General features: G+C 43.9%; 1 long non-coding RNA gene across 1 annotated transcript; it reads left to right on the top strand.

The window, feature by feature from the left end:
* The first annotated feature begins 10,321 nt into the window (after positions 1-10,321).
* Positions 10,322-12,267, top strand: LOC131486974 (uncharacterized). Its single transcript, XR_009249547.1, has 2 exons — positions 10,322-10,393; positions 11,022-12,267. It is a non-coding gene; the product is annotated as an uncharacterized LOC131486974 (long non-coding RNA).
* Positions 12,268-15,348: the final 3,081 nt, after the last annotated feature.

The following is a 15,348-nucleotide window of genomic DNA, read 5'->3' as shown; positions in this document are numbered from 1 at the left end:
AATAAATCAATAAATGCCTCGTAGATGAATGGAAAGAGTTCTGGTCTGTGGATCAATACATTTAGAGTCTAAAATTGTTTCGGTACCATCACTAACTTACTTTGGGGTCTGTGACTAATCACTTGATGGCTTTGTTCTCTGTTTCCCCAGACATCAGATAGGAGAATCATCCCTCCTCCCTTCCTGCTTCAAAAGGACATTAGGCAGGTGTATTTGATCACTGCCAGAGATTGAACTTCTGCCAAGTTATAGAAGTTATGTATCACTTTTCCATCTTTTTTCCATCTTAAGATAGGCAATAAAGAATGAAGGCTTCTGGGCACTAAATAATACGTTTTCTAGTTCCATCACGTTGGTCTAACAGGGTCTCAAAACGCAGGAGGACACATCTTGTCCCACTAAGCTCTCGGGAATAATAAGATGATGTCTGTAAAGTATTTGATGGCTCCTGAAGTTGCTGCTGATCAATTTGCACCACTGTTTGGGTTCGCAGTTGATTCCATGTGCATGGTTTCAATGCTCAGAGAAGCGTTTTAAAAATGTAGGAATTACGGGGCGCCTGGGTGGTTCAGTCTGTTGAGCATCCGACTTCACCTCAGGTCACGATCTCACGGTTCGTGAGTTCAAGCCCTGCGTCGGGCTCTGTGCCGCCAGCTCAGAGCCTGGAGCCTGCTTCGGATTCTGTGTCTCCTTCTCTTTCTGCTCCTCGCTTCCCCCCTTTGTGCGCTCACTTTCTCTCTCTCTCTCTCTCTCTCTCTCTCTCTCTCTCAAAAATAAATAAACATTAAATTGTTTTCAGTGTAGGAATTAGGCCTGAAAAAGGGATATGAAATGAAATGGTTTCTAGAATTTAGTGATTTGTGGCTCTTGGTCAAGGAAACCCTGGTGCTCACTGAGGTTGTGGGTTCTTCACTGAAGACCAAGTCAGACCTCATGATGCCAGGCCCCTGGATAAAGAGTCCCTGGACCAGGGCCCCAGCTCCTTCCTGCCCCTTGGCTAAGCTCCCTCCTCCCAGCATGATGTCCCCTGGAGCACATTGACTGATCTACCCTGTGTGATGCAGATGATCCTGGCTGGGTCAGTTCTCACCCAAGGCTCTGTGAGTGCTCTGCCCTCTAGCCAGCCATGCGCGCACTTTCTTTCACACTGGAAATCTCAGCCTTCAAGAACTCAGAAAGTATAATCAGCTGTTCAGATTTTCAAAGGACAGATGTAATAGGCAAAAATCCATTTCAAAGCCTGGGGCTGGAGTGAATAGTGGTAATAAAGTGAGGACAGTTTATAATCACTAATCCTCTCCTGAAAGCATTTCTTGGTAATCTCTCTCGATAATCTCCCTTTCTGCCTCTCGTCCGGCCTTCATTTTCCCTGCCACCTCCACCCTCCTTGTCTGAAACACATAAAGAAATGGTTTTTTTATCTAATGAATTTTTGAATAAAATTGCATAATCTATTTCTTAATTTTAAAAGCAAGAGAGGTGAGCATTTTGCATTGCCTAAAGGAAAACCAAGTTGTTTTTCATTTTTATCTGGGGGGAAGGGAGTAGAGGGAAGGATTGACTGTGTGGGTAGGAAAATGATCCCCTATCTTTGACACGAATTTTAACTTTTCTCTTTGGCTTTCAGACTTTTTCCTAATTCAGTGCCACCCTATGTAAGCAACTGTATTTCCAATCTTCTCCCAGCATGGATGCTGGTGTCTAGCCAGAAGAGTCTCCGTGGGGACCTTGACTTTCTGTACCGGTGGCCTCCTGAAGGACGGGCGTGGGTTCTGATACCACAGGCTGGGCCACTTACCAAATCATTCAGATTCTCCGAACTTCAGTTCCCTTATCTGCAGCTCAGTGCCTGGCCGACCTAATTGACAGTCAGTGAGAGGAAAAATTATAAAATAAAGCTGTGGGTACGTTGGAAGTATTCGGGGAAATGTAAAGTTCTGTGTGAATGGACAATGCTTTATTTCCTGACCTCTGGAATGCGTTTTTCCAATTTCCTGGTCAACTAGCTCCCATTCATTCATCAGTGATCACTATCAATCCCTACTTTTTTTTTCTTTTCTTTTTATTAAGGAAAAAAATTAAACCTATACAAAAGCAGCGAGACTAGCATAATGAACTCCCAGCTACTCATCTCACCCAGCTTCCATGATTGCATTAATGGAGAGTCTTATTTCATTTATATTCTTGCCTACCCCTGATTATTTTGAAAAAAAAAAAAATCTCGGATAAAAGATACATGTATATATACTATATATATAAATATATATGCTATAAGTACTATATATACTATATATATACTATATATACCATAGCATATATATATACTATATATATATATATATATACACTCTGTGTATATATAGTATACTATACTATATATATATAGTATATATATAGTATAGTATATATAGTATACTATACTATATATAGTATATATATATATACACTATGGTATATATATATATAGTGTGTGTATATATATATACATATATATACATATATATGTGTGTGTATATATATATAGTGTGTATATACATATATATAGAGAGAGTGTGTGTGTGTGTGTGTGTATATATATACACACACACACACACGCACACGCACACACACTATATATATATGTATATAAACGTGGTTGGTTTTGGTTGCTATGTCTCGCTAGTCTCTTTTGTCTATGAATTACCTCTGTCCTTACTGTTTTCTTTGCAATTTATTTGTTGAAGAAGCTGAGTATGAGCTCTGTGGAATCCACGACGCTTTGGATTTGGTCGACTGCAACTCTGTGCTATTCTTTAATATTTTCCTCCTTTCCCTGTGTTTTTTCTATAAACTGGTCATTGGATCCTAAGGCAAGACCGGATCGCTTTGGTTATTTTTCAGGAAGAATGTTTGTGGTCCCGTTGAGTACTTCCTGTCACTGCCTATCACTGCCTGTTATTTGCCGCGTTCGTATTTCGGGGACGTTCACTAGCATCGCCAATGGAGTCAGGAGGTGCCAACCGAATCTGTCACTTTACGAAGCACCCCATCCGCTTCTCACCTGATGGTTTCGGCGGCCACTTGTGATGGTTTTGTAATGCGTCAGCATGCCGAGGCAAGACTAGTCTTCCTGTGTGTTTCCGGTTGGGATGGGATGCAAAGGAAATTGTTGGGAGGGGCGGTGGGCTAACGGAAGTGGCAGCCACCATCATCTCACACCCATTTGGCTTGGCCGTGAGCTCCCCTCATTGCTGGGAAATAGCAGCCAGGCCTGCAGCACCCCACCCACCCCAGCGGGTCCCCTTTCAGCCCCCCCACCGCCCGGGCTGTTGTGTGTGTTAGCACCACGACGAGGCCCCAGCTTCCGCAGGACACCCAGACCATCAGCATCAGAGACCAGAATCCCCAAGGGTCGGGCCATCTTCCTGGACTCGGCTGCAATTTACAGCCGTCTTCCCTTTCCAACTGCCTGCCCCGTGGACTTGAAGCCTGACCCCCAAATCGGGTCCGTTTTTCATTAGCGGTTGCAAGATGGTGATCTCCCAGTTGTAGCAATCCCTTTGCTGAAACGTTTAGTTGAAATTACTGAGTTGCAGTCTCAGTAGTCGATGCAGAATACTTGTTTCTTTCCCCTCGGTTTTCTTCTTCACCAGCTTTCAAAATAATGAATTGATTCCTAAGCACCTTCCAAAGGTAATCACTTAATTTCATTTGCTTGCTTTCTTAAGGATCATTTTCAGCTCGCAGACTTTAATATATTTGCCGTGGCACTGTAGTTGTTATTACTATGATGTTTACATTATCTTGCCTTTGGCTAATGGGAGATCATTCACGTGGGCTCCTAGATCTTTTTGACACAGTCCCTGTGGTCTCTGACAACCTCCCTGCCTTCCCGTGAGACAGAATGTTCCAGGCTGCCCTTTGATGTTTCCTGTCCCAGCCTTGAAAACAGCATTTATCCAAGAAGGCATGCTGCTTTCAGTTGGAAATCCTATTTAGAGACACAATCTGGGTGTAGGGATGCTCATTATTTGGGGGTTAGTCATGGTTTCCAGACCTTTGCAGTGAACGGAGCAAAGAAATACGGCTTTTTAAAGAAAATACGTCATAAGTTCTCATTTTTCAAGTCAAATTTAAGATTATGGGATTTTCCATTTGGTTCATTCATTTTATATTTACATCTCTCCTTTTTAAAAAATCTTTTTTTAAGTTTATTTATTTTGAGAGAGAGAGAGTGCGAGCAGGGTAGGGGCAGAGAGAGAGGAGAAAGAGAGAATCCCAAGCAGGCTCTGCGCTGCCCGTGCAGAGCCCAATGTGGGACTCAAACCCACGAACTGTGAGATCATGAGCTGAAATCAGAGTCAGATGCTTAACTGACTGAGCTGCCCAAGCACCCCTCTCTCATCTTCTGCTAAAAGGCTTGGACCCTAGGGGCGCCTGGGTGGCTCAGTCGGTTAAGCGTCCGACTTCGGCTCGGGTCGTGATCTCGCGCTCCGTGAGTTCGAGCCCCGCGTCGGGCTCTGTGCTGACAGCTCAGAGCCTGGAGCCTGCTTCTGATTCTGTGTCTCCCTCTCTCTCTGACCCTCCCCCCGTTCATGCTCTGTCTCTCTCTGTCTCAAAAATAAATAAACGTTTAAAAAAAAAATTTTTTTTAATAAAAAAATAAAAATAAAAGGCTTGGACCCTAAATATTTATTTATTTATAAATAATTATTTATTTGATATATCCTAGTATACATACACACTTAATCGTTCCTGAGTAATACTCACATAGCATATACGCTAATACAGTATATAGAGAGAGAATTTAATGTATATTCTCTAAAAAAATTATATTTTTTATTTTTTTAATGTTTATTTATTTTGAGAGAGAGAGCAAGCACATGCACACAAGCAGGGGAGGCACAGAGAGAGAGAAAGAGAGAGAGAATCCCAAACTAGCTCCTCTCTGTCAATGCAGAGCCTGACAGGGGGCTCGATCCCATGAACCATGAGATCGAGTGAGCTCCATGCCCAACATTGGGCTTGAACTCATGACCCCAAGACCAAGAGTCACATGCTCCACTGACTGAGCCAGCCAGGTGCCCCTGTCTGTCTCTGTGTTTAAACCATCAACCTGATCAACACTTAAGTTCATTTCTTTAATTTTGCTCTCAATATTTAGGGATTGTATGTATGTTTTTCAGTTTTCTTTTGTGATTATATAAGATATTAGTATATAGTTCCAAATTCACATGTATAAAATTCGATGCCATGTTGATTTAAAATGTGTCCACAAATGCTTTAACACTCCCCTTGAGTGCAGATTGGACTCAATATCTTGCATCGAACAAACAAAATAAGAAACAAATGTCAATGTGTGATTTCTAAGACTAGGCCATAAAAGGTATTACAATTTCCTCTGCTGTTTTTATTTTTTATAAATGTTTTTAAACGTTTATTCATTTTTCACACACACACACACACACACACACACACACACACACACACTCACACACAGCAGGGGAGAGGCAGAGAGGGAGGGAGACACAGAATCCGAAGCAGGCTCTAGGCTTTGAGCCCTCAGCATGGAGCCCAATGCGAGGCTTGAACCCACACACCATGAGATCATGACCTGAACCAAAGCCGGATGCTTAACCGACTGAGCCACCCAGGCACCCCTCCTCTGCTCTTTTTAGATAACTTGTGGTAGAGGACACCAGCTCCCACATCATAGGGAGGCCCAAGCAACCCTATGGAGAGATGAGGTCCATGAGGCCTCTTGCCAACAACCGTGTGAGGGAACCATAGTGTAGGTGGATCCTCTAACCCAGGCAAACCTTCTGATGACTGAAACTCAAACCAACATTTTGACTGCCATCTCCTGAAATACCTTGAACCACAACCCAACTAAGCTGCTCCTGGATTCCTGATGCTCAGAATTTATGTGACATAATAAAAATGTATTGCTGTTTTAAACCACTAAGCTTCTGGAACAATCTGTGATGCAGTAATTGACAACTAATACAGGAGCATTCAGAGAAGTCTAGTTTCTGTTCCTGTCTCTTCATACCCTGGAAGTTAACCAGTTGTTTTTTTTGTTTGTTTGTTTTTTCCTGGCTAATGTTTGTCCTTCCACCTCTTTTGTTTTATAAATATAAGCAAATATGTATATATTTGTATTATGCATGTTTCTTAGATTAAAATTACTATATTATACAATCTTCTGAACTTTGCAGTTTTCTTTTTTTAATGTTTATTTATTGATTTTTGAGAGAGAGCACATGAGTCGGGGGAGAGAAAGAGAACACCAAGCAGGGTCTTGAACTCATGAACCTTGAGACCATGACCTGAGCCAAAACCAAGAGTCAGATGCCCAGCTGACTGAGCCACCCAGCCACCCCTGAACCTTGCGGTTTTTAATTAACAGTGTTTAATGGAAATTATTCCAAAGCTGAGTAGAGAGATAGTTTTCATTCTTTTTAAAAATTTATTTATTTAAATTCAAGTTAGTTAACATGCAGTGTAGTCTTGGCTTCAGGAGTAGAACCCAGTGATTCATCACTTACATATAACACCCAGTGCTCATCCCCACAAGTGCCCTCCTTAATGCCCATCACCCATTTAGCCCATCCCCTCACCCACCTCCCCTCCAGCAACTACAGTTTGTTGTCTATATTTAAGACTCTCTTACGGTTTGCCTCCCTCTCTGTTTTTATCTTCTTTTTCCTTCCCTTCCCCTGTGTTCATTTGTTTTGTTTCTTAAATTCCACAGATGAGTGAAATCAGAGGATATTTGTCTTTCTCCGCCTGACTTACTTAGCATAATACCCTCTAGTTCCATCCATGGTGTTGCAAATGGCAAGATTCCATTCTTTTTCATCACCGAGTAATACTCCATCGTATATATACACCACATCTTCTTTATCCATTCGTCACTTGATGGACATTTGGGCCCTCTCCATAACTTGGCTATTGTTGACAGTGCTGCTGTAAACATTGGGGTGCATGGACCTCTTTTTAACAGTTGCTTAGCCTTCTAATCTGTAGATGAACCATAGATGACTCAGTTTGCCGGAGTTGTGTTGCTTCCGTCTTTAGCACTGCGAACAGTGCGTATGAAATAGGGTGCCTGTGTGTTTTCACAGTTTTGCTGGTGTATCTTTGGAATCCGTTCTTAAGCGCACTCTTTTTGAAATGGTTCTCCTATGACTTCAGCTCTCGCGGCTCTCCCTTGCTCCCCCCCCCCCCCCCAGAGTTTATTCCGTACGATACGGCACCTGTTTGCCTTTATTTTGTATGATTCTGAGCTTCCCAGGTGAATCTTAGTTCTGTACCTATGAGACTGTGCCGTGGTACTGCCCACGTAAGGCACTCACAGTGCCAACCTAGTGCTGTCAAGAGACGGGGTTTACAGATGTGACCTGGAGAGGGGTGCGAGGACAGTGATGGGGGTCAGAGCACGCCACAGGGGAAATCTTTTTTATAGTAGGTGTTCCGAACAGGAAGCAACTCTTCCTGAAAGAGAGAAAGATTGCATTCCATCCCACTCGTATCCCGATGACAAGTGAGGTAACGGACATTACTTGGAAGAGTAATGTGGGAGATTAGTAAGATCTAAGATACGAAATACAGAGGACTCAGGTTAGAGGGAGAATCGTTTCTGTGTGAACCGGCAAAGCAGGCAGCCCGGGTCTCACCAAGCACAGCGGCTGGATGCAAAGCCTCTGCAGAGACAGATTCTATTTAAATTGAACATCTAGAACTGGGGGAACAACGATTAAGAACCTGGGGGTGGCTCAGTCGGTGCAGCCTCTGACTCTTGATCTCCGCTCAGGTCTTGATCTCAGGTCGTGGGTTAGAGTGAGCCTGGAGCCCACTTAAAAAAAAAAAAAAGTAAAAGATTAAGAACCTGCAACTGGACAGTGATTCTTTAAGGGACGGTCATCCTGAATGGTGTCACCTTCAGAACAGAGGTGCCTGCGGTGGTGGATACGTGCGAGACCGGCCTGTGAGCCCAATTAGCTTGATCAGCCCTGGTGACCAAACCCAGGTTCAGTGACAAGCACGTGGTACACAGCAGATTTTCAACAAACCCCTGATAAACCGATCAGCTCCTTAGCTTCACATCTTCATCGCAACGTTCTTCTTATCCTTGCCTTTCTTCCGCCGTCTTCATGTGAGTTCAATGTCAGTGCGTAGGAACTTTTATTTCTGCCACAGATGGGCTCCTCCAAATGTTGCATGTGAATCTGCTTTTTATTATCTCAAAATATTTTTATACACACAGTGTGCAAGTCACTGATGATGCAAACGCACGTCGGTGATAGACATAGTTTCTGTATTTTAGAAATTGATCATGTAGTCGGGGAAACTGAGTGCAAACACAAAGATAAGGACAATCATCACTACATGATTTCAGTAGCAGGGGGGTTCGCGTAGGGTGTTGCCTGCTGGTAACACCACTCACGGGCGGGAGAGCCAGCTGAATGTTGAAGGGTTTGATGACAGATAAATGGAAACGAGAGAGGAGGATTTTTGGCAGGAAGGATTGTGTGAGCTAAATCAAGAAACTGGTAAGGTGCCATACTGATAATATGAGCTGTGGTGAGGAGGCCGCGGGGTAGAGTATCCCATCCCATCGGAACTGAGACTTTTTCAGCAGGAGGGGAAGAGGGCGAAACACAGGAAGAGGAACAGGCAGCGATGTGTGGGACGAATTGGAAAGAGAGGGGGCTGGAGGCAGGCGGGCTGATTCAATGTCTGTGAATAGAATCGTGTTTTTCACACTGAGATTGGGAGCCCAACGACAACTGATCATCTCGAAGAAGCTTCATCTTCACTTCTGATTAAACTTTAATGCAACTTCAGTCTCCAGCGTCCGTCCCGCATCCGACCTCAGTGTCTACATGTCAATACTGACACAGAGCTGGGCTTTGTATTCTTGTTTATCCGTTAGAAAGGGGAGGATATGTTTAAAAGGTAACTAATGGCTGGTTCATTGGTATCTGGCAAATTTCAGTCTCGCATACTGGGACTGGTCAGAGTGGGGGCACGCCCCCACGCCCTGCCTGTGTGCCGAGGATGGCTTATCCTTCGTCCTCGGTTACTTTTTTGTGTGTTTCAGGAACGTGGGAGTCACAGACCGTAAAATATATTGGATGCCTTTTTGACTTTTTAAAAAAAATTTTTTTTTAACGTTTATTTATTTTTGAGACAGAGCATGAGTGGGGGAGGGTCAGAGAGAAGGAGACACAGAATCTGAAACAGGCTCCAGGCTCCGAGCTGTCAGCACAGAGCCTGATGCGGGGCTCGAACTCACGGACTGCGAGATCATGACCTGAGCCGAAGTCGGCCGCTTAACCCACCAAGCCACCCAGGCGCCCCTCCTTTTTGACTTTTTCAAAAAATATTTCATTTTTAGTTAATCTCTGCACCTAACGCGGGGATCAAACTCACAACCCCGAGATCAAGAGTCAAGTGCTCTACCAACTGAGCCAGCCAGATGCGCCTTTGAAGCCCTTTTTAAGAGCGAGATTTTCACATGTGTTGCCCTTCGTTATCCCAGCCGTCCCATCCATGGTATTAATCCCAATTTACAGATTGGAAAAATGAGACCTACAGACACAAAATGACTTGCTTAGAATTACAAGCTAATAAATGGCAAAGCCAATGTGCAAACCCGGTTTGGACTGATTCTAAGGATGAAGTTCTTTCCTCCACCCCACACGGTTGCATTTGAAGGGAAATTATGGTAGATTTGAAGGTAAGAAAGGGGGCGGTGGTGCAATATTTGAAGTGAGAGGGAGTAATAAATACTTGCTACCTACTGTTAAGGGGAGAATTATAAAATAGTGCAGCCATATCAGCTCTTCCTTGCCCTAAAGCTACAAAAATTGCTGCTGGGAGATGAGACTTTTCCTGCTTAGGGTTATTTGTTGTAAAGAAAAATTTAAAACTACGTCACTAAATTATAATTTAATGCCATTAAGATTTTCTGCCTGGGCAGAGGACCTTAACAGACGTCTCTCCAAAGAAGACATCCAGATGGCCAACGGATACATGAAAAGATGCTCAACAGCACTCATCATCAGGGAAATGCAAATCAAAACCGCAATGAGATATCACCGTTTATGTGTCAGAACGACCAAAGTCAAAAAGACAAATAACGAGTGTTGGAGAGGACGTGGAGAAAAAGGAACCCTCGTGCACTGTTGGTGGGAATGCAAACTAGTGTGGTCATTGTGGAAAACAGTATGGAGGTTTTTCGAAAAACCATAAATAAAACTATACAATCTAGTAATTCCTCTGCTGAGTATCTACCCAAAGAAAACGAAAACACTAATGCACATCTATGTTTATTGCAACATCATCTACGATCGCCAAGATATGGAAGCTGCCTAACTGTCCATCCATAGATGAATGGATAAAAAAGGTGTGGTATATATACACAATGAAATATTTTCAGCCATAAAAAAAGAATGAGATCTTGCCATTTGCAACAGAAGGGAAATGCTAAGTGAAATAAGTCAGAGAAAGATACCATAGGATTTCACTCATGTGGAAATTTTTTTAATTTTTTTTATTTTTTTAACGTTTATTTATTTTTGAGACAGAGCATGAACGGGGGAGGGTCAGAGAGAGGGAGACACAGAATCTGAAACAGGCTCCAGGCTCTGAGCTGTCAGCACAGAGCCCGATGCGGGGCTCGAACTCATGGACCGCGAGATCATGACCTGAGCCGAAGTCGGCCGCTCAACCGACTGAGCCACCCAGGTGCCCCTGGAATTTAAGAAACAAAATAAATGAACAAACAAGAAGACAAATTAAAAAACAGACTCAAATACAGAGAACAAACTGGTGGTTGCCAGAGAGGTGGCGGGGGGGGGGGGGGGGCTGGGTGAAATAGATAAAAAGGATTAAATAGCATACTTATCTTGATGAGCGCTGAGGAATGTAAAGAATTTTTGGATCCTTATACTACACACCTGAAAGGAATATAAGTCTGTATGTTAATTTGACTCCAAAAAATGTTTTTTAATCTTCATTTATTTTTGAGAGAGAGTGTGAGCAGGGGAAGAACAGAGAGAAAAGGAGACACAGAATCCGAAGCAGGCTCCAGGCTCTGAGCTGTCAGCACAGAGCCCGACATGGGGCTCAAACCCACGGACTACGAGATCATGACCCGAGCTGAAGTGGGACGCTCAACCGACTGAGCCACCCAGGCGCCCCCCAATTTTTTTTTTTTAAAGAAAGGATTTTCTACCTGGAATGCCCTCCTTCCCTTGACTCATTCTTTGAAATGAGTTCAGCTCAACATCACCCCTCCTCTGAATGCTGTCCCAGTGCTTTTCACATCCAGTGACTTCCTTGTTCTGTGTGCCGCACTTGAGAAGGCACTCAGGTATTATCAATTCTAAAAAGACTGCCAGCCTATCACAAATCCACATGAAGTCCAGAGCCTTGATACAGTTTTCCTGAATTTTCTCATCAGCTTATATCTAGACAAACTGATAATTGGGCAGGGGATGAGTATCTATGACTCTTTTTTCCCTCTTGCCTCTTTCTCTCTTCCACCCCCCTCCCCCCAGCAGTCTTCTCCATCTTGTCCATCCCTCTGTCCTCTCTTCCAGGGCCCTGACTCCAACCTGGAAATAGAAAGGGAAGGTTATGATGCCCATTGCTCTTGGCCATGCTGGAGGGGTAGCCACTGATTTCTATGCCTCCACCCCCCTGGGCCATCCCCTAGAATGGCGCCTGCGCCATTGTTGGCCCATAATGGATATGCTGAATAACAGACATAAAAAATTGCTCAAGCCATTTGGATTCTCCCAGGTGGAAAATACATTAGATTTATAAAGGTTTTTTTAAAATTTTTTCCCCATTTTTTTCTGTTGATGATATTTCTAACCTCTTAGCACAACTTTGACATGTAGTATAGCGGACATGTATGATTTTCCTTCACCAAGCCAGAGCAATGACAATATTGCATTCCCTGCATGCGTGGACCCCCCTCCAAGTCAATGAATGTGACACTTCTGCTCTATGTGAACTATAGATAAAGCAATATTGTTCTCTACCAGACGGTTCTAAGCTGGTTGGATATAACCCCAGAGCAGCCTGCGGCCCCCGTGCCACCCCACCCCGTGGGAAGGACCTAACTAAGAAAAAATTTCAAAAAGAAGAAGGCACAATAAGAGATGGAGAGACTGTCTCTTTGGCTTGAGATGTAGCGTCAACCATGCCTGAAGCTAAGTTCTGCCTGGACTTCCCAGTCTTGAGAGCCAATAAATTTCCTTTGTCACTTAAGCCACCTGAAGTTGGGTTCTTCTCACCTGTAACAAGAAGTCGGTACGGTGCGGTTATTATGCTAATGAAATCCTTGTCTCTCTAAACAAAGCCCCCCCCCCCACTCCGCCCATGAAAGATAAAAGAGGGAAGAAAATAAAAGGCCAACGGGGAGCAAGAAACTTGTCTTATGCAAGCATGTGGTAATAATTTATCTACATGCCGGTAAGAATATGAGTATCTTGCAAGCATGTGTCCCCAGAGCCTAGCACAGTGTGTAAATGTGGTTAAAACTCAGTATTTATTGGTTGAATAAACTTGATTTAGTCACAGTTTTTAAGCTCTGGAGTCAACTGAACCTGTTCAAAGCCTGACCATTATTATTTTTTTTTTTTGACGTTTATTTATTTTTGAGACAGAGAGGCACAAAGCATGAACGGGGGAGGGTCAGAGAGAGGGAGACACAGAATCTGAAACAGGCTTCAGGCTCTGAGCTGTCAGCACAGAGCCCGACGCGGGGCTGGAACCCACGGACCGCGAGATCATGACCTGGGCCGAAGTCGGCCGCTTAACCGACTGAGCCACCCAGGCGCCCCAAAGCCTGACCATTATTTATTAGCCGTGTGACTTTGGCCGAGTTACTTCATCTTTCCGATTTTGATTTCCTTCTCTGTCAAATGAGCGAGCACACTAATGATTAGTACCGACTTCGCATGTTGTAGGGAGAACGATTCGAATAAGATCATGCACGGGGCATTCACATGGTCAGTGTGCCGTGACATGCAACGGCTGTGGCTATTACCAAACAAGAATGATTAGGACCTAGGCTTCCTCACGTTAACATTTCTATTAAAATGTTATTCAGGGGCGCCTGGGTGGCGCAGTCGGTTAAGCGTCCGACTTCAGCCAGGTCACGATCTCGCGGTCCGTGAGTTCGAGCCCCGCGTCAGGCTCTGGGCTGATGGCTCGGAGCCTGGAGCCTGTTTCCGATTCTGTGTCTCCCTCTCTCTCTGCCCCTCCCCCGTTCATGCTCTGTCTCTCTCTGTCCCAAAAATAAATAAAAAACGTCGAAAAAAAAAATTTTTTAAAAAATGTTATTTGCTATCATGGCTTTTTTTTTTTTTTTTTTTATGTGTACTTTTGAGAGAGAGAGCGCGCGAGCAGGGGAGGGGCAGAGAGAGAGAGAGGGAGCCAAAGGACCCAGAGCGGGCTCTGCACTGACAGCAGTGAGCAGGATGCGGGGCTCGAACTCACAAACAGCCAGATCATGATCCCAGCGGATGCTTAACCGACGGAGCCACCCAGGTGCCCCACTATGATGACATTTTAATGTATATTGGTTTGTCATATAATTTATGTGCCAGTTACCCTGAGCAGTGTGGGGGTTTAGGGGCCTGACCCCTCGTGCAGTTGAAAATTTACATATAACTTTTGACCCCCCCCAAACTTAACTACTAACAGCCTGCTGTTGACAGGAAGCCTTACCGATAACACAGACGGTCAATTAGCACAGATTTTGTGTGTTGCATGCATTATATATAGTCTTCGGCCGGTAAAGCCAGCTAGAGAAATAAAATGCTATGAAGAGCATCCTAAGGAAGAGAAAATACATCTACGATACTTAGTGTATTTATCGAAAAAAATCCATGCATACGTGGACCCACGCGGTTCCAACGTGTGGCCTAAGGGTCAGCTGTACAGCCATGTGATCTTAGGCAAGTTATTTAACCTCTCTAAACCAGTTTATTTCAAGTGAGCACGAATCTAATACCGCACATATCTGTTCTTGTGTTAAATGACCCAGGGCGTATTAAAACGCCTGGGTGGGATATAGTGGTTGGAGTAGGCAGCCTGCAAGCTGGGCCCCAGTGACCTCCACCGTCTGGCTTTCATGCCTTGGGTTAGTTAGTTCTCTCTCTTTACAAATGCTGCATTGAGGCCAAGAGACCTGTTCTCTGTTCCTTGTTCCACGCTCTGCTCGTTCTCACCTTCTAACCTTTATTCCTTGGCTGGAGCCCGCTCCAGTCCTTGCTTGTCTACCTTTTAGATGGCCTGGAGGCCCTTTTAATGCCCTCTCTTTCTTGAGGCTTCTCTGATCCCTCCACCCCAATGCTGGCTGTCGGGAAGTCACCTCTTCTCCCTCTACACTTCGCAGCGAGTATTTATACCTTTCTTATGCCGTCTCCATGCTTCCCTCCTACCCTGTCAATTTTTATCCTGTCTGATCTAGCAACGCTCAAGCTGTACATTTGAAAAGTTAATGTCCATTCGTCTTTGCAACCTGTTCCTTACCAACACACGGCGACGTACGATAATGGGTACTCAGGTAAGTGTCGGTTGGGTAAATGATGCTGTGAGGAAGCGTAGGAGTAAATGGAGAATCATGAAAATAATTACACTTATGTTATCTCCTTCTTCTTGAAGGCTGACATTTTCCACTGCCTTCAGTATACCCCCCTGAAGTCGCATTTCTAGGATTCCAGCATTCATTAGTGAATTCATGTGCAACTACCTCAAAAAAAATTCCAAGTCAGCAGAAGGGAGCATTTCTATCCTATTAGCAGTATAGTGTTAGTACAGCTATAACGTTAAGGCGTTTTACAAATTATATTAATGACGCATCCATCCATTTAGTTATTTATCAAAAAAAAAAATGTGTTTGTCCCCTGAAAAGATCAGCATGGAGGGCGATAAAATGAGCACCATTGTGTGATTCCTGCCTTCACAGTCCATCTGGGAAAACCACAAACTAGGGACAGGTTCACCAAGGCAAGGTGTTGAAGGACTTGACCTCCTTCGAGTGGTACTGACCAAAACATTTCAAGCAAATGTACAGACAAAGGAATCGAAATCCATTACGATTTGGAGGCTTAAAATACTTTCAGGCACTGCCCTGAATTCACTGCTCCAGGCCTTCTCCAGCCTAGTAGGAAATGGACAATAATTAAAGTGTCAGTAGAACTGCCTTTGGATTTCCATGAAATGAATACCTGTGGTTCTGTATTTTCCTTGCCAACCTGTCCAGGTAGTTCTGAGAATCCATTCCAAAGCTATTCATCCCCTGATAATGCAGATTTATCAGGTACCAAAGACGTGGACGTC

This window comes from Neofelis nebulosa, chromosome 10 (genome assembly GCF_028018385.1).
Source record: "Neofelis nebulosa isolate mNeoNeb1 chromosome 10, mNeoNeb1.pri, whole genome shotgun sequence".
In the NCBI taxonomy this organism is placed as follows: Eukaryota; Metazoa; Chordata; class Mammalia; order Carnivora; family Felidae; genus Neofelis; species Neofelis nebulosa.
The sequence above is the reverse complement of the archived record's forward strand: the minus strand, read 5'-3'. Positions and strand labels throughout refer to the sequence as shown.